The sequence below is a fragment of the Anomaloglossus baeobatrachus genome, unplaced genomic scaffold, assembly GCF_048569485.1.
Source record: "Anomaloglossus baeobatrachus isolate aAnoBae1 unplaced genomic scaffold, aAnoBae1.hap1 Scaffold_991, whole genome shotgun sequence".
NCBI classification, from domain to species: domain Eukaryota; kingdom Metazoa; phylum Chordata; class Amphibia; order Anura; family Aromobatidae; genus Anomaloglossus; species Anomaloglossus baeobatrachus.
Window position 1 is genome coordinate 1 of NW_027445395.1, and position 21,946 is coordinate 21,946.

Here is a 21,946-nt window from a genome sequence, read left to right on the forward strand (position 1 = left end):
GCCTGTTGATGTATTTTCCGTTTGAACTGTGCACAACATGAAGAGACGGAACACTGGCGGCTTGTCACAATGCCCCCCGATGACATCACAATAGCGCTGCTGCCTAGAAAACAAGCTGCGCAGAAGAAGTTGTTCTTTGGGTGGGAGGGTGGGCTAGTGGAAGGAGGGGGCAATCTCTTTTTTTCCCGGGTGGTAGGGGGATGACAGGAGAAGGGAAGCGGGTGGTGAGAAAGGTACAGAGGGCAGGGTTTGGGGGCTGGGAAGGAAAGGGAAAAGATTAGGGTTTGGGGATGATGAAAGGGCTTTCTACGGGTAAGGATGGCAAAGGGTGGCAGTGACGGAAAGTCAGGCAACCTGTCCTGTCCGTCTTTTTGTATCGTGAATTGGAAAGACTGCAAGGGGGAGGGGAGTTGCTTGCGCCCTAAAGGAGGAGTTATTCAGATTCATTGCAGTGGGCGGCGGCTGCAAAACGCACCATTCTTCTTGTTTTGGCTCTGCAAAGCAGCCTTTTCAAGGGTTGGCTTGGGTGACAAAATGTCTTGTGTAGGCGTGGGTTTGTCTCCCTCTCGCTCTCTCTCCCTAAGATGTGTCCGGCATAGGCCAGGGTGCCACTCGAGGCCCAAACCAATTCTGGTTATCGCTTCTCGGCCTTTTGGCTAAGATCAAGTGTAGTATCTGTTCTTATCAGTTTAATATCTGATACGTCCCCTATCTGGGGACCATATATTAAATGGATTTTTAGAACAGGGAGATGGAAAAAGAGCTTGCTCTGTCCACTCCACGCATTGACCTGGTATTGCAGTACCTCCAGGAACGGTGCACCCCTTCTTAACCCAGTTTCCAAAAGCAGAACTCAATTCACCTGATTCATATTAGCCCGATTTAATGAATTGGAAGAAAGCATACGTCTTCATATGCACCTCAATTTGGCCCATTCACTTTTCACACTTCCTCCTTTTGTTTTTTATCTTTCACACTTTTGACTTTCTTTATTCATCCAAATAGCAAACTCATCACCACTCAACCTGACCAACTCGGCTATGTCCCCGTGCTGCAGTTCTCTGTCTTATCTAGATCATTTGCAATTGAATGGAATAGATCCCTTTTGGACAAAGTGGATTCACCTGCTGCTGCAGTGACCACAGGTGTGATAACATCTAGAATTGGCATCTGGTGCGATCTCTCCGCTTCCACTCCAAAGAAAGTTACCTGTTTATTCCTATCATGCATTGGTTTTTGGGGTTTTCTTTGAGTAATGATGATCTCTTTAGTAGTCTGTTGGCGCCCTCTCCTGGAGGAATAGTTTGCTTGCTCTTGGACATTCTAAAAGAGAGGTCATGATAGACATTGAGCTTCTGAGCTCAATTGGGGACAGTCATGGGTGATGAATGTTTGCAACCTACTGCGAAGCCTCATACCGCAATATAAGGAACGTCAAATACTAAGAAAGGGCGGCCTATGAAAGAATTACTACTTTCAATAAGTACACTTAAACGGCTAATTGGGAATAGAAAAACTGTAAAAAGCCCTCTGAGAAAGCCCCCCTCTAACCTTTGATAGTAAGCTTTTCTGTAGTCTGCCTGTTGATGTATTTTCCGTTTGAACTGTGCACAACATGAAGAGACGGAACACTGGCGGCTTGTCACAATGCCCCCCGATGACATCACAATAGCGCTGCTGCCTAGAAAACAAGCTGCGCAGAAGAAGTTGTTCTTTGGGTGGGAGGGTGGGCTAGTGGAAGGAGGGGGCAATCTCTTTTTTTCCCGGGTGGTAGGGGGATGACAGGAGAAGGGAAGCGGGTGGTGAGAAAGGTACAGAGGGCAGGGTTTGGGGGCTGGGAAGGAAAGGGAAAAGATTAGGGTTTGGGGATGATGAAAGGGCTTTCTACGGGTAAGGATGGCAAAGGGTGGCAGTGACGGAAAGTCAGGCAACCTGTCCTGTCCGTCTTTTTGTATCGTGAATTGGAAAGACTGCAAGGGGGAGGGGAGTTGCTTGCGCCCTAAAGGAGGAGTTATTCAGATTCATTGCAGTGGGCGGCGGCTGCAAAACGCACCATTCTTCTTGTTTTGGCTCTGCAAAGCAGCCTTTTCAAGGGTTGGCTTGGGTGACAAAATGTCTTGTGTAGGCGTGGGTTTGTCTCCCTCTCGCTCTCTCTCCCTAAGATGTGTCCGGCATAGGCCAGGGTGCCACTCGAGGCCCAAACCAATTCTGGTTATCGCTTCTCGGCCTTTTGGCTAAGATCAAGTGTAGTATCTGTTCTTATCAGTTTAATATCTGATACGTCCCCTATCTGGGGACCATATATTAAATGGATTTTTAGAACAGGGAGATGGAAAAAGAGCTTGCTCTGTCCACTCCACGCATTGACCTGGTATTGCAGTACCTCCAGGAACGGTGCACCCCTTCTTAACCCAGTTTCCAAAAGCAGAACTCAATTCACCTGATTCATATTAGCCCGATTTAATGAATTGGAAGAAAGCATACGTCTTCATATGCACCTCAATTTGGCCCATTCACTTTTCACACTTCCTCCTTTTGTTTTTTATCTTTCACACTTTTGACTTTCTTTATTCATCCAAATAGCAAACTCATCACCACTCAACCTGACCAACTCGGCTATGTCCCCGTGCTGCAGTTCTCTGTCTTATCTAGATCATTTGCAATTGAATGGAATAGATCCCTTTTGGACAAAGTGGATTCACCTGCTGCTGCAGTGACCACAGGTGTGATAACATCTAGAATTGGCATCTGGTGCGATCTCTCCGCTTCCACTCCAAAGAAAGTTACCTGTTTATTCCTATCATGCATTGGTTTTTGGGGTTTTCTTTGAGTAATGATGATCTCTTTAGTAGTCTGTTGGCGCCCTCTCCTGGAGGAATAGTTTGCTTGCTCTTGGACATTCTAAAAGAGAGGTCATGATAGACATTGAGCTTCTGAGCTCAATTGGGGACAGTCATGGGTGATGAATGTTTGCAACCTACTGCGAAGCCTCATACCGCAATATAAGGAACGTCAAATACTAAGAAAGGGCGGCCTATGAAAGAATTACTACTTTCAATAAGTACACTTAAACGGCTAATTGGGAATAGAAAAACTGTAAAAAGCCCTCTGAGAAAGCCCCCCTCTAACCTTTGATAGTAAGCTTTTCTGTAGTCTGCCTGTTGATGTATTTTCCGTTTGAACTGTGCACAACATGAAGAGACGGAACACTGGCGGCTTGTCACAATGCCCCCCGATGACATCACAATAGCGCTGCTGCCTAGAAAACAAGCTGCGCAGAAGAAGTTGTTCTTTGGGTGGGAGGGTGGGCTAGTGGAAGGAGGGGGCAATCTCTTTTTTTCCCGGGTGGTAGGGGGATGACAGGAGAAGGGAAGCGGGTGGTGAGAAAGGTACAGAGGGCAGGGTTTGGGGGCTGGGAAGGAAAGGGAAAAGATTAGGGTTTGGGGATGATGAAAGGGCTTTCTACGGGTAAGGATGGCAAAGGGTGGCAGTGACGGAAAGTCAGGCAACCTGTCCTGTCCGTCTTTTTGTATCGTGAATTGGAAAGACTGCAAGGGGGAGGGGAGTTGCTTGCGCCCTAAAGGAGGAGTTATTCAGATTCATTGCAGTGGGCGGCGGCTGCAAAACGCACCATTCTTCTTGTTTTGGCTCTGCAAAGCAGCCTTTTCAAGGGTTGGCTTGGGTGACAAAATGTCTTGTGTAGGCGTGGGTTTGTCTCCCTCTCGCTCTCTCTCCCTAAGATGTGTCCGGCATAGGCCAGGGTGCCACTCGAGGCCCAAACCAATTCTGGTTATCGCTTCTCGGCCTTTTGGCTAAGATCAAGTGTAGTATCTGTTCTTATCAGTTTAATATCTGATACGTCCCCTATCTGGGGACCATATATTAAATGGATTTTTAGAACAGGGAGATGGAAAAAGAGCTTGCTCTGTCCACTCCACGCATTGACCTGGTATTGCAGTACCTCCAGGAACGGTGCACCCCTTCTTAACCCAGTTTCCAAAAGCAGAACTCAATTCACCTGATTCATATTAGCCCGATTTAATGAATTGGAAGAAAGCATACGTCTTCATATGCACCTCAATTTGGCCCATTCACTTTTCACACTTCCTCCTTTTGTTTTTTATCTTTCACACTTTTGACTTTCTTTATTCATCCAAATAGCAAACTCATCACCACTCAACCTGACCAACTCGGCTATGTCCCCGTGCTGCAGTTCTCTGTCTTATCTAGATCATTTGCAATTGAATGGAATAGATCCCTTTTGGACAAAGTGGATTCACCTGCTGCTGCAGTGACCACAGGTGTGATAACATCTAGAATTGGCATCTGGTGCGATCTCTCCGCTTCCACTCCAAAGAAAGTTACCTGTTTATTCCTATCATGCATTGGTTTTTGGGGTTTTCTTTGAGTAATGATGATCTCTTTAGTAGTCTGTTGGCGCCCTCTCCTGGAGGAATAGTTTGCTTGCTCTTGGACATTCTAAAAGAGAGGTCATGATAGACATTGAGCTTCTGAGCTCAATTGGGGACAGTCATGGGTGATGAATGTTTGCAACCTACTGCGAAGCCTCATACCGCAATATAAGGAACGTCAAATACTAAGAAAGGGCGGCCTATGAAAGAATTACTACTTTCAATAAGTACACTTAAACGGCTAATTGGGAATAGAAAAACTGTAAAAAGCCCTCTGAGAAAGCCCCCCTCTAACCTTTGATAGTAAGCTTTTCTGTAGTCTGCCTGTTGATGTATTTTCCGTTTGAACTGTGCACAACATGAAGAGACGGAACACTGGCGGCTTGTCACAATGCCCCCCGATGACATCACAATAGCGCTGCTGCCTAGAAAACAAGCTGCGCAGAAGAAGTTGTTCTTTGGGTGGGAGGGTGGGCTAGTGGAAGGAGGGGGCAATCTCTTTTTTTCCCGGGTGGTAGGGGGATGACAGGAGAAGGGAAGCGGGTGGTGAGAAAGGTACAGAGGGCAGGGTTTGGGGGCTGGGAAGGAAAGGGAAAAGATTAGGGTTTGGGGATGATGAAAGGGCTTTCTACGGGTAAGGATGGCAAAGGGTGGCAGTGACGGAAAGTCAGGCAACCTGTCCTGTCCGTCTTTTTGTATCGTGAATTGGAAAGACTGCAAGGGGGAGGGGAGTTGCTTGCGCCCTAAAGGAGGAGTTATTCAGATTCATTGCAGTGGGCGGCGGCTGCAAAACGCACCATTCTTCTTGTTTTGGCTCTGCAAAGCAGCCTTTTCAAGGGTTGGCTTGGGTGACAAAATGTCTTGTGTAGGCGTGAGTTTGTCTCCCTCTCGCTCTCTCTCCCTAAGATGTGTCCGGCATAGGCCAGGGTGCCACTCGAGGCCCAAACCAATTCTGGTTATCGCTTCTCGGCCTTTTGGCTAAGATCAAGTGTAGTATCTGTTCTTATCAGTTTAATATCTGATACGTCCCCTATCTGGGGACCATATATTAAATGGATTTTTAGAACAGGGAGATGGAAAAAGAGCTTGCTCTGTCCACTCCACGCATTGACCTGGTATTGCAGTACCTCCAGGAACGGTGCACCCCTTCTTAACCCAGTTTCCAAAAGCAGAACTCAATTCACCTGATTCATATTAGCCCGATTTAATGAATTGGAAGAAAGCATACGTCTTCATATGCACCTCAATTTGGCCCATTCACTTTTCACACTTCCTCCTTTTGTTTTTTATCTTTCACACTTTTGACTTTCTTTATTCATCCAAATAGCAAACTCATCACCACTCAACCTGACCAACTCGGCTATGTCCCCGTGCTGCAGTTCTCTGTCTATATCTAGATCATTTGCAATTGAATGGAATAGATCCCTTTTGGACAAAGTGGATTCACCTGCTGCTGCAGTGACCACAGGTGTGATAACATCTAGAATTGGCATCTGGTGCGATCTCTCCGCTTCCACTCCAAAGAAAGTTACCTGTTTATTCCTATCATGCATTGGTTTTTGGGGTTTTCTTTGAGTAATGATGATCTCTTTAGTAGTCTGTTGGCGCCCTCTCCTGGAGGAATAGTTTGCTTGCTCTTGGACATTCTAAAAGAGAGGTCATGATAGACATTGAGCTTCTGAGCTCAATTGGGGACAGTCATGGGTGATGAATGTTTGCAACCTACTGCGAAGCCTCATACCGCAATATAAGGAACGTCAAATACTAAGAAAGGGCGGCCTATGAAAGAATTACTACTTTCAATAAGTACACTTAAACGGCTAATTGGGAATAGAAAAACTGTAAAAAGCCCTCTGAGAAAGCCCCCCTCTAACCTTTGATAGTAAGCTTTTCTGTAGTCTGCCTGTTGATGTATTTTCCGTTTGAACTGTGCACAACATGAAGAGACGGAACACTGGCGGCTTGTCACAATGCCCCCCGATGACATCACAATAGCGCTGCTGCCTAGAAAACAAGCTGCGCAGAAGAAGTTGTTCTTTGGGTGGGAGGGTGGGCTAGTGGAAGGAGGGGGCAATCTCTTTTTTTCCCGGGTGGTAGGGGGATGACAGGAGAAGGGAAGCGGGTGGTGAGAAAGGTACAGAGGGCAGGGTTTGGGGGCTGGGAAGGAAAGGGAAAAGATTAGGGTTTGGGGATGATGAAAGGGCTTTCTACGGGTAAGGATGGCAAAGGGTGGCAGTGACGGAAAGTCAGGCAACCTGTCCTGTCCGTCTTTTTGTATCGTGAATTGGAAAGACTGCAAGGGGGAGGGGAGTTGCTTGCGCCCTAAAGGAGGAGTTATTCAGATTCATTGCAGTGGGCGGCGGCTGCAAAACGCACCATTCTTCTTGTTTTGGCTCTGCAAAGCAGCCTTTTCAAGGGTTGGCTTGGGTGACAAAATGTCTTGTGTAGGCGTGGGTTTGTCTCCCTCTCGCTCTCTCTCCCTAAGATGTGTCCGGCATAGGCCAGGGTGCCACTCGAGGCCCAAACCAATTCTGGTTATCGCTTCTCGGCCTTTTGGCTAAGATCAAGTGTAGTATCTGTTCTTATCAGTTTAATATCTGATACGTCCCCTATCTGGGGACCATATATTAAATGGATTTTTAGAACAGGGAGATGGAAAAAGAGCTTGCTCTGTCCACTCCACGCATTGACCTGGTATTGCAGTACCTCCAGGAACGGTGCACCCCTTCTTAACCCAGTTTCCAAAAGCAGAACTCAATTCACCTGATTCATATTAGCCCGATTTAATGAATTGGAAGAAAGCATACGTCTTCATATGCACCTCAATTTGGCCCATTCACTTTTCACACTTCCTCCTTTTGTTTTTTATCTTTCACACTTTTGACTTTCTTTATTCATCCAAATAGCAAACTCATCACCACTCAACCTGACCAACTCGGCTATGTCCCCGTGCTGCAGTTCTCTGTCTTATCTAGATCATTTGCAATTGAATGGAATAGATCCCTTTTGGACAAAGTGGATTCACCTGCTGCTGCAGTGACCACAGGTGTGATAACATCTAGAATTGGCATCTGGTGCGATCTCTCCGCTTCCACTCCAAAGAAAGTTACCTGTTTATTCCTATCATGCATTGGTTTTTGGGGTTTTCTTTGAGTAATGATGATCTCTTTAGTAGTCTGTTGGCGCCCTCTCCTGGAGGAATAGTTTGCTTGCTCTTGGACATTCTAAAAGAGAGGTCATGATAGACATTGAGCTTCTGAGCTCAATTGGGGACAGTCATGGGTGATGAATGTTTGCAACCTACTGCGAAGCCTCATACCGCAATATAAGGAACGTCAAATACTAAGAAAGGGCGGCCTATGAAAGAATTACTACTTTCAATAAGTACACTTAAACGGCTAATTGGGAATAGAAAAACTGTAAAAAGCCCTCTGAGAAAGCCCCCCTCTAACCTTTGATAGTAAGCTTTTCTGTAGTCTGCCTGTTGATGTATTTTCCGTTTGAACTGTGCACAACATGAAGAGACGGAACACTGGCGGCTTGTCACAATGCCCCCCGATGACATCACAATAGCGCTGCTGCCTAGAAAACAAGCTGCGCAGAAGAAGTTGTTCTTTGGGTGGGAGGGTGGGCTAGTGGAAGGAGGGGGCAATCTCTTTTTTTCCCGGGTGGTAGGGGGATGACAGGAGAAGGGAAGCGGGTGGTGAGAAAGGTACAGAGGGCAGGGTTTGGGGGCTGGGAAGGAAAGGGAAAAGATTAGGGTTTGGGGATGATGAAAGGGCTTTCTACGGGTAAGGATGGCAAAGGGTGGCAGTGACGGAAAGTCAGGCAACCTGTCCTGTCCGTCTTTTTGTATCGTGAATTGGAAAGACTGCAAGGGGGAGGGGAGTTGCTTGCGCCCTAAAGGAGGAGTTATTCAGATTCATTGCAGTGGGCGGCGGCTGCAAAACGCACCATTCTTCTTGTTTTGGCTCTGCAAAGCAGCCTTTTCAAGGGTTGGCTTGGGTGACAAAATGTCTTGTGTAGGCGTGGGTTTGTCTCCCTCTCGCTCTCTCTCCCTAAGATGTGTCCGGCATAGGCCAGGGTGCCACTCGAGGCCCAAACCAATTCTGGTTATCGCTTCTCGGCCTTTTGGCTAAGATCAAGTGTAGTATCTGTTCTTATCAGTTTAATATCTGATACGTCCCCTATCTGGGGACCATATATTAAATGGATTTTTAGAACAGGGAGATGGAAAAAGAGCTTGCTCTGTCCACTCCACGCATTGACCTGGTATTGCAGTACCTCCAGGAACGGTGCACCCCTTCTTAACCCAGTTTCCAAAAGCAGAACTCAATTCACCTGATTCATATTAGCCCGATTTAATGAATTGGAAGAAAGCATACGTCTTCATATGCACCTCAATTTGGCCCATTCACTTTTCACACTTCCTCCTTTTGTTTTTTATCTTTCACACTTTTGACTTTCTTTATTCATCCAAATAGCAAACTCATCACCACTCAACCTGACCAACTCGGCTATGTCCCCGTGCTGCAGTTCTCTGTCTTATCTAGATCATTTGCAATTGAATGGAATAGATCCCTTTTGGACAAAGTGGATTCACCTGCTGCTGCAGTGACCACAGGTGTGATAACATCTAGAATTGGCATCTGGTGCGATCTCTCCGCTTCCACTCCAAAGAAAGTTACCTGTTTATTCCTATCATGCATTGGTTTTTGGGGTTTTCTTTGAGTAATGATGATCTCTTTAGTAGTCTGTTGGCGCCCTCTCCTGGAGGAATAGTTTGCTTGCTCTTGGACATTCTAAAAGAGAGGTCATGATAGACATTGAGCTTCTGAGCTCAATTGGGGACAGTCATGGGTGATGAATGTTTGCAACCTACTGCGAAGCCTCATACCGCAATATAAGGAACGTCAAATACTAAGAAAGGGCGGCCTATGAAAGAATTACTACTTTCAATAAGTACACTTAAACGGCTAATTGGGAATAGAAAAACTGTAAAAAGCCCTCTGAGAAAGCCCCCCTCTAACCTTTGATAGTAAGCTTTTCTGTAGTCTGCCTGTTGATGTATTTTCCGTTTGAACTGTGCACAACATGAAGAGACGGAACACTGGCGGCTTGTCACAATGCCCCCCGATGACATCACAATAGCGCTGCTGCCTAGAAAACAAGCTGCGCAGAAGAAGTTGTTCTTTGGGTGGGAGGGTGGGCTAGTGGAAGGAGGGGGCAATCTCTTTTTTTCCCGGGTGGTAGGGGGATGACAGGAGAAGGGAAGCGGGTGGTGAGAAAGGTACAGAGGGCAGGGTTTGGGGGCTGGGAAGGAAAGGGAAAAGATTAGGGTTTGGGGATGATGAAAGGGCTTTCTACGGGTAAGGATGGCAAAGGGTGGCAGTGACGGAAAGTCAGGCAACCTGTCCTGTCCGTCTTTTTGTATCGTGAATTGGAAAGACTGCAAGGGGGAGGGGAGTTGCTTGCGCCCTAAAGGAGGAGTTATTCAGATTCATTGCAGTGGGCGGCGGCTGCAAAACGCACCATTCTTCTTGTTTTGGCTCTGCAAAGCAGCCTTTTCAAGGGTTGGCTTGGGTGACAAAATGTCTTGTGTAGGCGTGGGTTTGTCTCCCTCTCGCTCTCTCTCCCTAAGATGTGTCCGGCATAGGCCAGGGTGCCACTCGAGGCCCAAACCAATTCTGGTTATCGCTTCTCGGCCTTTTGGCTAAGATCAAGTGTAGTATCTGTTCTTATCAGTTTAATATCTGATACGTCCCCTATCTGGGGACCATATATTAAATGGATTTTTAGAACAGGGAGATGGAAAAAGAGCTTGCTCTGTCCACTCCACGCATTGACCTGGTATTGCAGTACCTCCAGGAACGGTGCACCCCTTCTTAACCCAGTTTCCAAAAGCAGAACTCAATTCACCTGATTCATATTAGCCCGATTTAATGAATTGGAAGAAAGCATACGTCTTCATATGCACCTCAATTTGGCCCATTCACTTTTCACACTTCCTCCTTTTGTTTTTTATCTTTCACACTTTTGACTTTCTTTATTCATCCAAATAGCAAACTCATCACCACTCAACCTGACCAACTCGGCTATGTCCCCGTGCTGCAGTTCTCTGTCTTATCTAGATCATTTGCAATTGAATGGAATAGATCCCTTTTGGACAAAGTGGATTCACCTGCTGCTGCAGTGACCACAGGTGTGATAACATCTAGAATTGGCATCTGGTGCGATCTCTCCGCTTCCACTCCAAAGAAAGTTACCTGTTTATTCCTATCATGCATTGGTTTTTGGGGTTTTCTTTGAGTAATGATGATCTCTTTAGTAGTCTGTTGGCGCCCTCTCCTGGAGGAATAGTTTGCTTGCTCTTGGACATTCTAAAAGAGAGGTCATGATAGACATTGAGCTTCTGAGCTCAATTGGGGACAGTCATGGGTGATGAATGTTTGCAACCTACTGCGAAGCCTCATACCGCAATATAAGGAACGTCAAATACTAAGAAAGGGCGGCCTATGAAAGAATTACTACTTTCAATAAGTACACTTAAACGGCTAATTGGGAATAGAAAAACTGTAAAAAGCCCTCTGAGAAAGCCCCCCTCTAACCTTTGATAGTAAGCTTTTCTGTAGTCTGCCTGTTGATGTATTTTCCGTTTGAACTGTGCACAACATGAAGAGACGGAACACTGGCGGCTTGTCACAATGCCCCCCGATGACATCACAATAGCGCTGCTGCCTAGAAAACAAGCTGCGCAGAAGAAGTTGTTCTTTGGGTGGGAGGGTGGGCTAGTGGAAGGAGGGGGCAATCTCTTTTTTTCCCGGGTGGTAGGGGGATGACAGGAGAAGGGAAGCGGGTGGTGAGAAAGGTACAGAGGGCAGGGTTTGGGGGCTGGGAAGGAAAGGGAAAAGATTAGGGTTTGGGGATGATGAAAGGGCTTTCTACGGGTAAGGATGGCAAAGGGTGGCAGTGACGGAAAGTCAGGCAACCTGTCCTGTCCGTCTTTTTGTATCGTGAATTGGAAAGACTGCAAGGGGGAGGGGAGTTGCTTGCGCCCTAAAGGAGGAGTTATTCAGATTCATTGCAGTGGGCGGCGGCTGCAAAACGCACCATTCTTCTTGTTTTGGCTCTGCAAAGCAGCCTTTTCAAGGGTTGGCTTGGGTGACAAAATGTCTTGTGTAGGCGTGGGTTTGTCTCCCTCTCGCTCTCTCTCCCTAAGATGTGTCCGGCATAGGCCAGGGTGCCACTCGAGGCCCAAACCAATTCTGGTTATCGCTTCTCGGCCTTTTGGCTAAGATCAAGTGTAGTATCTGTTCTTATCAGTTTAATATCTGATACGTCCCCTATCTGGGGACCATATATTAAATGGATTTTTAGAACAGGGAGATGGAAAAAGAGCTTGCTCTGTCCACTCCACGCATTGACCTGGTATTGCAGTACCTCCAGGAACGGTGCACCCCTTCTTAACCCAGTTTCCAAAAGCAGAACTCAATTCACCTGATTCATATTAGCCCGATTTAATGAATTGGAAGAAAGCATACGTCTTCATATGCACCTCAATTTGGCCCATTCACTTTTCACACTTCCTCCTTTTGTTTTTTATCTTTCACACTTTTGACTTTCTTTATTCATCCAAATAGCAAACTCATCACCACTCAACCTGACCAACTCGGCTATGTCCCCGTGCTGCAGTTCTCTGTCTTATCTAGATCATTTGCAATTGAATGGAATAGATCCCTTTTGGACAAAGTGGATTCACCTGCTGCTGCAGTGACCACAGGTGTGATAACATCTAGAATTGGCATCTGGTGCGATCTCTCCGCTTCCACTCCAAAGAAAGTTACCTGTTTATTCCTATCATGCATTGGTTTTTGGGGTTTTCTTTGAGTAATGATGATCTCTTTAGTAGTCTGTTGGCGCCCTCTCCTGGAGGAATAGTTTGCTTGCTCTTGGACATTCTAAAAGAGAGGTCATGATAGACATTGAGCTTCTGAGCTCAATTGGGGACAGTCATGGGTGATGAATGTTTGCAACCTACTGCGAAGCCTCATACCGCAATATAAGGAACGTCAAATACTAAGAAAGGGCGGCCTATGAAAGAATTACTACTTTCAATAAGTACACTTAAACGGCTAATTGGGAATAGAAAAACTGTAAAAAGCCCTCTGAGAAAGCCCCCCTCTAACCTTTGATAGTAAGCTTTTCTGTAGTCTGCCTGTTGATGTATTTTCCGTTTGAACTGTGCACAACATGAAGAGACGGAACACTGGCGGCTTGTCACAATGCCCCCCGATGACATCACAATAGCGCTGCTGCCTAGAAAACAAGCTGCGCAGAAGAAGTTGTTCTTTGGGTGGGAGGGTGGGCTAGTGGAAGGAGGGGGCAATCTCTTTTTTTCCCGGGTGGTAGGGGGATGACAGGAGAAGGGAAGCGGGTGGTGAGAAAGGTACAGAGGGCAGGGTTTGGGGGCTGGGAAGGAAAGGGAAAAGATTAGGGTTTGGGGATGATGAAAGGGCTTTCTACGGGTAAGGATGGCAAAGGGTGGCAGTGACGGAAAGTCAGGCAACCTGTCCTGTCCGTCTTTTTGTATCGTGAATTGGAAAGACTGCAAGGGGGAGGGGAGTTGCTTGCGCCCTAAAGGAGGAGTTATTCAGATTCATTGCAGTGGGCGGCGGCTGCAAAACGCACCATTCTTCTTGTTTTGGCTCTGCAAAGCAGCCTTTTCAAGGGTTGGCTTGGGTGACAAAATGTCTTGTGTAGGCGTGGGTTTGTCTCCCTCTCGCTCTCTCTCCCTAAGATGTGTCCGGCATAGGCCAGGGTGCCACTCGAGGCCCAAACCAATTCTGGTTATCGCTTCTCGGCCTTTTGGCTAAGATCAAGTGTAGTATCTGTTCTTATCAGTTTAATATCTGATACGTCCCCTATCTGGGGACCATATATTAAATGGATTTTTAGAACAGGGAGATGGAAAAAGAGCTTGCTCTGTCCACTCCACGCATTGACCTGGTATTGCAGTACCTCCAGGAACGGTGCACCCCTTCTTAACCCAGTTTCCAAAAGCAGAACTCAATTCACCTGATTCATATTAGCCCGATTTAATGAATTGGAAGAAAGCATACGTCTTCATATGCACCTCAATTTGGCCCATTCACTTTTCACACTTCCTCCTTTTGTTTTTTATCTTTCACACTTTTGACTTTCTTTATTCATCCAAATAGCAAACTCATCACCACTCAACCTGACCAACTCGGCTATGTCCCCGTGCTGCAGTTCTCTGTCTTATCTAGATCATTTGCAATTGAATGGAATAGATCCCTTTTGGACAAAGTGGATTCACCTGCTGCTGCAGTGACCACAGGTGTGATAACATCTAGAATTGGCATCTGGTGCGATCTCTCCGCTTCCACTCCAAAGAAAGTTACCTGTTTATTCCTATCATGCATTGGTTTTTGGGGTTTTCTTTGAGTAATGATGATCTCTTTAGTAGTCTGTTGGCGCCCTCTCCTGGAGGAATAGTTTGCTTGCTCTTGGACATTCTAAAAGAGAGGTCATGATAGACATTGAGCTTCTGAGCTCAATTGGGGACAGTCATGGGTGATGAATGTTTGCAACCTACTGCGAAGCCTCATACCGCAATATAAGGAACGTCAAATACTAAGAAAGGGCGGCCTATGAAAGAATTACTACTTTCAATAAGTACACTTAAACGGCTAATTGGGAATAGAAAAACTGTAAAAAGCCCTCTGAGAAAGCCCCCCTCTAACCTTTGATAGTAAGCTTTTCTGTAGTCTGCCTGTTGATGTATTTTCCGTTTGAACTGTGCACAACATGAAGAGACGGAACACTGGCGGCTTGTCACAATGCCCCCCGATGACATCACAATAGCGCTGCTGCCTAGAAAACAAGCTGCGCAGAAGAAGTTGTTCTTTGGGTGGGAGGGTGGGCTAGTGGAAGGAGGGGGCAATCTCTTTTTTTCCCGGGTGGTAGGGGGATGACAGGAGAAGGGAAGCGGGTGGTGAGAAAGGTACAGAGGGCAGGGTTTGGGGGCTGGGAAGGAAAGGGAAAAGATTAGGGTTTGGGGATGATGAAAGGGCTTTCTACGGGTAAGGATGGCAAAGGGTGGCAGTGACGGAAAGTCAGGCAACCTGTCCTGTCCGTCTTTTTGTATCGTGAATTGGAAAGACTGCAAGGGGGAGGGGAGTTGCTTGCGCCCTAAAGGAGGAGTTATTCAGATTCATTGCAGTGGGCGGCGGCTGCAAAACGCACCATTCTTCTTGTTTTGGCTCTGCAAAGCAGCCTTTTCAAGGGTTGGCTTGGGTGACAAAATGTCTTGTGTAGGCGTGGGTTTGTCTCCCTCTCGCTCTCTCTCCCTAAGATGTGTCCGGCATAGGCCAGGGTGCCACTCGAGGCCCAAACCAATTCTGGTTATCGCTTCTCGGCCTTTTGGCTAAGATCAAGTGTAGTATCTGTTCTTATCAGTTTAATATCTGATACGTCCCCTATCTGGGGACCATATATTAAATGGATTTTTAGAACAGGGAGATGGAAAAAGAGCTTGCTCTGTCCACTCCACGCATTGACCTGGTATTGCAGTACCTCCAGGAACGGTGCACCCCTTCTTAACCCAGTTTCCAAAAGCAGAACTCAATTCACCTGATTCATATTAGCCCGATTTAATGAATTGGAAGAAAGCATACGTCTTCATATGCACCTCAATTTGGCCCATTCACTTTTCACACTTCCTCCTTTTGTTTTTTATCTTTCACACTTTTGACTTTCTTTATTCATCCAAATAGCAAACTCATCACCACTCAACCTGACCAACTCGGCTATGTCCCCGTGCTGCAGTTCTCTGTCTTATCTAGATCATTTGCAATTGAATGGAATAGATCCCTTTTGGACAAAGTGGATTCACCTGCTGCTGCAGTGACCACAGGTGTGATAACATCTAGAATTGGCATCTGGTGCGATCTCTCCGCTTCCACTCCAAAGAAAGTTACCTGTTTATTCCTATCATGCATTGGTTTTTGGGGTTTTCTTTGAGTAATGATGATCTCTTTAGTAGTCTGTTGGCGCCCTCTCCTGGAGGAATAGTTTGCTTGCTCTTGGACATTCTAAAAGAGAGGTCATGATAGACATTGAGCTTCTGAGCTCAATTGGGGACAGTCATGGGTGATGAATGTTTGCAACCTACTGCGAAGCCTCATACCGCAATATAAGGAACGTCAAATACTAAGAAAGGGCGGCCTATGAAAGAATTACTACTTTCAATAAGTACACTTAAACGGCTAATTGGGAATAGAAAAACTGTAAAAAGCCCTCTGAGAAAGCCCCCCTCTAACCTTTGATAGTAAGCTTTTCTGTAGTCTGCCTGTTGATGTATTTTCCGTTTGAACTGTGCACAACATGAAGAGACGGAACACTGGCGGCTTGTCACAATGCCCCCCGATGACATCACAATAGCGCTGCTGCCTAGAAAACAAGCTGCGCAGAAGAAGTTGTTCTTTGGGTGGGAGGGTGGGCTAGTGGAAGGAGGGGGCAATCTCTTTTTTTCCCGGGTGGTAGGGGGATGACAGGAGAAGGGAAGCGGGTGGTGAGAAAGGTACAGAGGGCAGGGTTTGGGGGCTGGGAAGGAAAGGGAAAAGATTAGGGTTTGGGGATGATGAAAGGGCTTTCTACGGGTAAGGATGGCAAAGGGTGGCAGTGACGGAAAGTCAGGCAACCTGTCCTGTCCGTCTTTTTGTATCGTGAATTGGAAAGACTGCAAGGGGGAGGGGAGTTGCTTGCGCCCTAAAGGAGGAGTTATTCAGATTCATTGCAGTGGGCGGCGGCTGCAAAACGCACCATTCTTCTTGTTTTGGCTCTGCAAAGCAGCCTTTTCAAGGGTTGGCTTGGGTGACAAAATGTCTTGTGTAGGCGTGGGTTTGTCTCCCTCTCGCTCTCTCTCCCTAAGATGTGTCCGGCATAGGCCAGGGTGCCACTCGAGGCCCAAACCAATTCTGGTTATCGCTTCTCGGCCTTTTGGCTAAGATCAAGTGTAGTATCTGTTCTTATCAGTTTAATATCTGATACGTCCCCTATCTGGGGACCATATATTAAATGGATTTTTAGAACAGGGAGATGGAAAAAGAGCTTGCTCTGTCCACTCCACGCATTGACCTGGTATTGCAGTACCTCCAGGAACGGTGCACCCCTTCTTAACCCAGTTTCCAAAAGCAGAACTCAATTCACCTGATTCATATTAGCCCGATTTAATGAATTGGAAGAAAGCATACGTCTTCATATGCACCTCAATTTGGCCCATTCACTTTTCACACTTCCTCCTTTTGTTTTTTATCTTTCACACTTTTGACTTTCTTTATTCATCCAAATAGCAAACTCATCACCACTCAACCTGACCAACTCGGCTATGTCCCCGTGCTGCAGTTCTCTGTCTTATCTAGATCATTTGCAATTGAATGGAATAGATCCCTTTTGGACAAAGTGGATTCACCTGCTGCTGCAGTGACCACAGGTGTGATAACATCTAGAATTGGCATCTGGTGCGATCTCTCCGCTTCCACTCCAAAGAAAGTTACCTGTTTATTCCTATCATGCATTGGTTTTTGGGGTTTTCTTTGAGTAATGATGATCTCTTTAGTAGTCTGTTGGCGCCCTCTCCTGGAGGAATAGTTTGCTTGCTCTTGGACATTCTAAAAGAGAGGTCATGATAGACATTGAGCTTCTGAGCTCAATTGGGGACAGTCATGGGTGATGAATGTTTGCAACCTACTGCGAAGCCTCATACCGCAATATAAGGAACGTCAAATACTAAGAAAGGGCGGCCTATGAAAGAATTACTACTTTCAATAAGTACACTTAAACGGCTAATTGGGAATAGAAAAACTGTAAAAAGCCCTCTGAGAAAGCCCCCCTCTAACCTTTTGATAGTAAGCTTTTCTGTAGTCTGCCTGTTGATGTATTTTCCGTTTGAACTGTGCACAACATGAAGAGACGGAACACTGGCGGCTTGTCACAATGCCCCCCGATGACATCACAATAGCGCTGCTGCCTAGAAAACAAGCTGCGCAGAAGAAGTTGTTCTTTGGGTGGGAGGGTGGGCTAGTGGAAGGAGGGGGCAATCTCTTTTTTTCCCGGGTGGTAGGGGGATGACAGGAGAAGGGAAGCGGGTGGTGAGAAAGGTACAGAGGGCAGGGTTTGGGGGCTGGGAAGGAAAGGGAAAAGATTAGGGTTTGGGGATGATGAAAGGGCTTTCTACGGGTAAGGATGGCAAAGGGTGGCAGTGACGGAAAGTCAGGCAACCTGTCCTGTCCGTCTTTTTGTATCGTGAATTGGAAAGACTGCAAGGGGGAGGGGAGTTGCTTGCGCCCTAAAGGAGGAGTTATTCAGATTCATTGCAGTGGGCGGCGGCTGCAAAACGCACCATTCTTCTTGTTTTGGCTCTGCAAAGCAGCCTTTTCAAGGGTTGGCTTGGGTGACAAAATGTCTTGTGTAGGCGTGGGTTTGTCTCCCTCTCGCTCTCTCTCCCTAAGATGTGTCCGGCATAGGCCAGGGTGCCACTCGAGGCCCAAACCAATTCTGGTTATCGCTTCTCGGCCTTTTGGCTAAGATCAAGTGTAGTATCTGTTCTTATCAGTTTAATATCTGATACGTCCCCTATCTGGGGACCATATATTAAATGGATTTTTAGAACAGGGAGATGGAAAAAGAGCTTGCTCTGTCCACTCCACGCATTGACCTGGTATTTCAGTACCTCCAGGAACGGTGCACCCCTTCTTAACCCAGTTTCCAAAAGCAGAACTCAATTCACCTGATTCATATTAGCCCGATTTAATGAATTGGAAGAAAGCATACGTCTTCATATGCACCTCAATTTGGCCCATTCACTTTTCACACTTCCTCCTTTTGTTTTTTATCTTTCACACTTTTGACTTTCTTTATTCATCCAAATAGCAAACTCATCACCACTCAACCTGACCAACTCGGCTATGTCCCCGTGCTGCAGTTCTCTGTCTTATCCAGATCATTTGCAATTGAATGGAATAGATCCCTTTTGGACAAAGTGGATTCACCTGCTGCTGCAGTGACCACAGGTGTGATAACATCTAGAATTGGCATCTGGTGCGATCTCTCCGCTTCCACTCCAAAGAAAGTTACCTGTTTATTCCTATCATGCATTGGTTTTTGGGGTTTTCTTTGAGTAATGATGATCTCTTTAGTAGTCTGTTGGCGCCCTCTCCTGGAGGAATAGTTTGCTTGCTCTTGGACATTCTAAAAGAGAGGTCATGATAGACATTGAGCTTCTGAGCTCAATTGGGGACAGTCATGGGTGATGAATGTTTGCAACCTACTGCGAAGCCTCATACCGCAATATAAGGAACGTCAAATACTAAGAAAGGGCGGCCTATGAAAGAATTACTACTTTCAATAAGTACACTTAAACGGCTAATTGGGAATAGAAAAACTGTAAAAAGCCCTCTGAGAAAGCCCCCCTCTAACCTTTGATAGTAAGCTTTTCTGTAGTCTGCCTGTTGATGTATTTTCCGTTTGAACTGTGCACAACATGAAGAGACGGAACACTGGCGGCTTGTCACAATGCCCCCCGATGACATCACAATAGCGCTGCTGCCTAGAAAACAAGCTGCGCAGAAGAAGTTGTTCTTTGGGTGGGAGGGTGGGCTAGTGGAAGGAGGGGGCAATCTCTTTTTTTCCCGGGTGGTAGGGGGATGACAGGAGAAGGGAAGCGGGTGGTGAGAAAGGTACAGAGGGCAGGGTTTGGGGGCTGGGAAGGAAAGGGAAAAGATTAGGGTTTGGGGATGATGAAAGGGCTTTCTACGGGTAAGGATGGCAAAGGGTGGCAGTGACGGAAAGTCAGGCAACCTGTCCTGTCCGTCTTTTTGTATCGTGAATTGGAAAGACTGCAAGGGGGAGGGGAGTTGCTTGCGCCCTAAAGGAGGAGTTATTCAGATTCATTGCAGTGGGCGGCGGCTGCAAAACGCACCATTCTTCTTGTTTTGGCTCTGCAAAGCAGCCTTTTCAAGGGTTGGCTTGGGTGACAAAATGTCTTGTGTAGGCGTGGGTTTGTCTCCCTCTCGCTCTCTCTCCCTAAGATGTGTCCGGCATAGGCCAGGGTGCCACTCGAGGCCCAAACCAATTCTGGTTATCGCTTCTCGGCCTTTTGGCTAAGATCAAGTGTAGTGTTGTTCGAAGAGGTGGTTTAAGCTCCAGGCCACCTTAGTACAATGATACAATGCACACTGGAAGGTTGCGCTTGCTAGTACTCTGGGTGGATAGTATATTCATCTAGAGGAAAACATGGCCCTACCAGGATCGAGGCTATTAGACTGAGTAAGGGTGGGGGGCTATGGTACAACGTGCCCCAGGACTGACGACCCTGGAGTGAGTCTGAGCTTGCTGGCTTGGGACCCCGGCAAGCCTTGGGCTCTGTAGCACACCGTACCTTGCCTTTTCATACTTTTTGAGCATATTATCCTATCCCGGCCTTCTGGCTAGGAAGGGAAATTTTTATAATCCCGGTCGGAGGTCTGGTCAGCTTTGGGCTGAGAAACTAACACCCGGTTGGAGGTCTGGGTCAGCTTCGGCTGAGAAACCAACACCCGGTTGGAGGTCTGGGTCAGCTTCGGCTGAGAAACCAACACCCGGTTGGAGGTCCGGTTAGCCTTGGGCTGAGAAACCAACACCGGTTGACGGTCCGGGCAGTTTCGGCTGCGAAACCAACAACTAGTAGCTCTCTACTCCACTTGGGTAAGATGCCTGGGTGGACACTGGGAGCAACGACAAGGCTCAACCAGGCTTCGGCTTGGGGGAGCACCGAAGATCCCTGACCCTTGCTGTGGCCTTCTGGCTCGGAGGGACGGGGTTGATTTTTGGGGACCCTCTCCTCACGGTGGGGTCCACACGAATCCTAGCCTTTGCACTGTTTTTGGTGTGACTTCGGTCATGCATTTTTTGTGGTGCTTTGGAAAGCTTCATTAAATCAAAATCTGTTCTTATCAGTTTAATATCTGATACGTCCCCTATCTGGGGACCATATATTAAATGGATTTTTAGAACAGGGAGATGGAAAAAGAGCTTGCTCTGTCCACTCCACGCATTGACCTGGTATTGCAGTACCTCCAGGAACGGTGCACCCCTTCTTAACCCAGTTTCCAAAAGCAGAACTCAATTCACCTGATTCATATTAGCCCGATTTAATGAATTGGAAGAAAGCATACGTCTTCATATGCACCTCAATTTGGCCCATTCACTTTTCACACTTCCTCCTTTTGTTTTTTATCTTTCACACTTTTGACTTTCTTTATTCATCCAAATAGCAAACTCATCACCACTCAACCTGACCAACTCGGCTATGTCCCCGTGCTGCAGTTCTCTGTCTTATCTAGATCATTTGCAATTGAATGGAATAGATCCCTTTTGGACAAAGTGGATTCACCTGCTGCTGCAGTGACCACAGGTGTGATAACATCTAGAATTGGCATCTGGTGCGATCTCTCCGCTTCCACTCCAAAGAAAGTTACCTGTTTATTCCTATCATGCATTGGTTTTTGGGGTTTTCTTTGAGTAATGATGATCTCTTTAGTAGTCTGTTGGCGCCCTCTCCTGGAGGAATAGTTTGCTTGCTCTTGGACATTCTAAAAGAGAGGTCATGATAGACATTGAGCTTCTGAGCTCAATTGGGGACAGTCATGGGTGATGAATGTTTGCAACCTACTGCGAAGCCTCATACCGCAATATAAGGAACGTCAAATACTAAGAAAGGGCGGCCTATGAAAGAATTACTACTTTCAATAAGTACACTTAAACGGCTAATTGGGAATAGAAAAACTGTAAAAAGCCCTCTGAGAAAGCCCCCCTCTAACCTTTGATAGTAAGCTTTTCTGTAGTCTGCCTGTTGATGTATTTTCCGTTTGAACTGTGCACAACATGAAGAGACGGAACACTGGCGGCTTGTCACAATGCCCCCCGATGACATCACAATAGCGCTGCTGCCTAGAAAACAAGCTGCGCAGAAGAAGTTGTTCTTTGGGTGGGAGGGTGGGCTAGTGGAAGGAGGGGGCAATCTCTTTTTTTCCCGGGTGGTAGGGGGATGACAGGAGAAGGGAAGCGGGTGGTGAGAAAGGTACAGAGGGCAGGGTTTGGGGGCTGGGAAGGAAAGGGAAAAGATTAGGGTTTGGGGATGATGAAAGGGCTTTCTACGGGTAAGGATGGCAAAGGGTGGCAGTGACGGAAAGTCAGGCAACCTGTCCTGTCCGTCTTTTTGTATCGTGAATTGGAAAGACTGCAAGGGGGAGGGGAGTTGCTTGCGCCCTAAAGGAGGAGTTATTCAGATTCATTGCAGTGGGCGGCGGCTGCAAAACGCACCATTCTTCTTGTTTTGGCTCTGCAAAGCAGCCTTTTCAAGGGTTGGCTTGGGTGACAAAATGTCTTGTGTAGGCGTGGGTTTGTCTCCCTCTCGCTCTCTCTCCCTAAGATGTGTCCGGCATAGGCCAGGGTGCCACTCGAGGCCCAAACCA

The 21,946-nt window shown here is 46.8% G+C and overlaps 13 non-coding genes across 13 annotated transcripts; all 13 read left to right on the forward strand.

Moving 5' to 3' along the window:
* Positions 1–636: 636 nt before the first annotated feature.
* On the forward strand, positions 637–827 carry LOC142289626 (U2 spliceosomal RNA). Its single transcript, XR_012750084.1, has one exon. It is a non-coding gene; the product is annotated as a U2 spliceosomal RNA (small nuclear RNA).
* Positions 828–2,214: 1,387 nt separating this feature from the next.
* Positions 2,215–2,405, forward strand: LOC142289638 (U2 spliceosomal RNA). The gene has a single exon (XR_012750095.1). It is a non-coding gene; the product is annotated as a U2 spliceosomal RNA (small nuclear RNA).
* Positions 2,406–3,792: 1,387 nt separating this feature from the next.
* LOC142289644 (U2 spliceosomal RNA) lies at positions 3,793–3,983 on the forward strand. The gene has a single exon (XR_012750100.1). It is a non-coding gene; the product is annotated as a U2 spliceosomal RNA (small nuclear RNA).
* Positions 3,984–5,370: 1,387 nt separating this feature from the next.
* On the forward strand, positions 5,371–5,561 carry LOC142289645 (U2 spliceosomal RNA). Its single transcript, XR_012750101.1, has one exon. It is a non-coding gene; the product is annotated as a U2 spliceosomal RNA (small nuclear RNA).
* A 1,388-nt stretch (positions 5,562–6,949) lies between these two features.
* LOC142289646 (U2 spliceosomal RNA) lies at positions 6,950–7,140 on the forward strand. Its single transcript, XR_012750102.1, has one exon. It is a non-coding gene; the product is annotated as a U2 spliceosomal RNA (small nuclear RNA).
* Positions 7,141–8,527: 1,387 nt separating this feature from the next.
* LOC142289627 (U2 spliceosomal RNA) lies at positions 8,528–8,718 on the forward strand. The gene has a single exon (XR_012750085.1). It is a non-coding gene; the product is annotated as a U2 spliceosomal RNA (small nuclear RNA).
* Positions 8,719–10,105: 1,387 nt separating this feature from the next.
* Positions 10,106–10,296, forward strand: LOC142289628 (U2 spliceosomal RNA). Its single transcript, XR_012750086.1, has one exon. It is a non-coding gene; the product is annotated as a U2 spliceosomal RNA (small nuclear RNA).
* Positions 10,297–11,683: 1,387 nt separating this feature from the next.
* Positions 11,684–11,874, forward strand: LOC142289629 (U2 spliceosomal RNA). The gene has a single exon (XR_012750087.1). It is a non-coding gene; the product is annotated as a U2 spliceosomal RNA (small nuclear RNA).
* A 1,387-nt stretch (positions 11,875–13,261) lies between these two features.
* LOC142289631 (U2 spliceosomal RNA) lies at positions 13,262–13,452 on the forward strand. The gene has a single exon (XR_012750088.1). It is a non-coding gene; the product is annotated as a U2 spliceosomal RNA (small nuclear RNA).
* Positions 13,453–14,839: 1,387 nt separating this feature from the next.
* On the forward strand, positions 14,840–15,030 carry LOC142289632 (U2 spliceosomal RNA). The gene has a single exon (XR_012750089.1). It is a non-coding gene; the product is annotated as a U2 spliceosomal RNA (small nuclear RNA).
* Positions 15,031–16,417: 1,387 nt separating this feature from the next.
* Positions 16,418–16,608, forward strand: LOC142289633 (U2 spliceosomal RNA). The gene has a single exon (XR_012750090.1). It is a non-coding gene; the product is annotated as a U2 spliceosomal RNA (small nuclear RNA).
* A 1,388-nt stretch (positions 16,609–17,996) lies between these two features.
* LOC142289642 (U2 spliceosomal RNA) lies at positions 17,997–18,187 on the forward strand. The gene has a single exon (XR_012750098.1). It is a non-coding gene; the product is annotated as a U2 spliceosomal RNA (small nuclear RNA).
* Positions 18,188–20,372: 2,185 nt separating this feature from the next.
* Positions 20,373–20,568, forward strand: LOC142289643 (U2 spliceosomal RNA). The gene has a single exon (XR_012750099.1). It is a non-coding gene; the product is annotated as a U2 spliceosomal RNA (small nuclear RNA).
* The last annotated feature ends 1,378 nt before the right edge of the window (positions 20,569–21,946 follow it).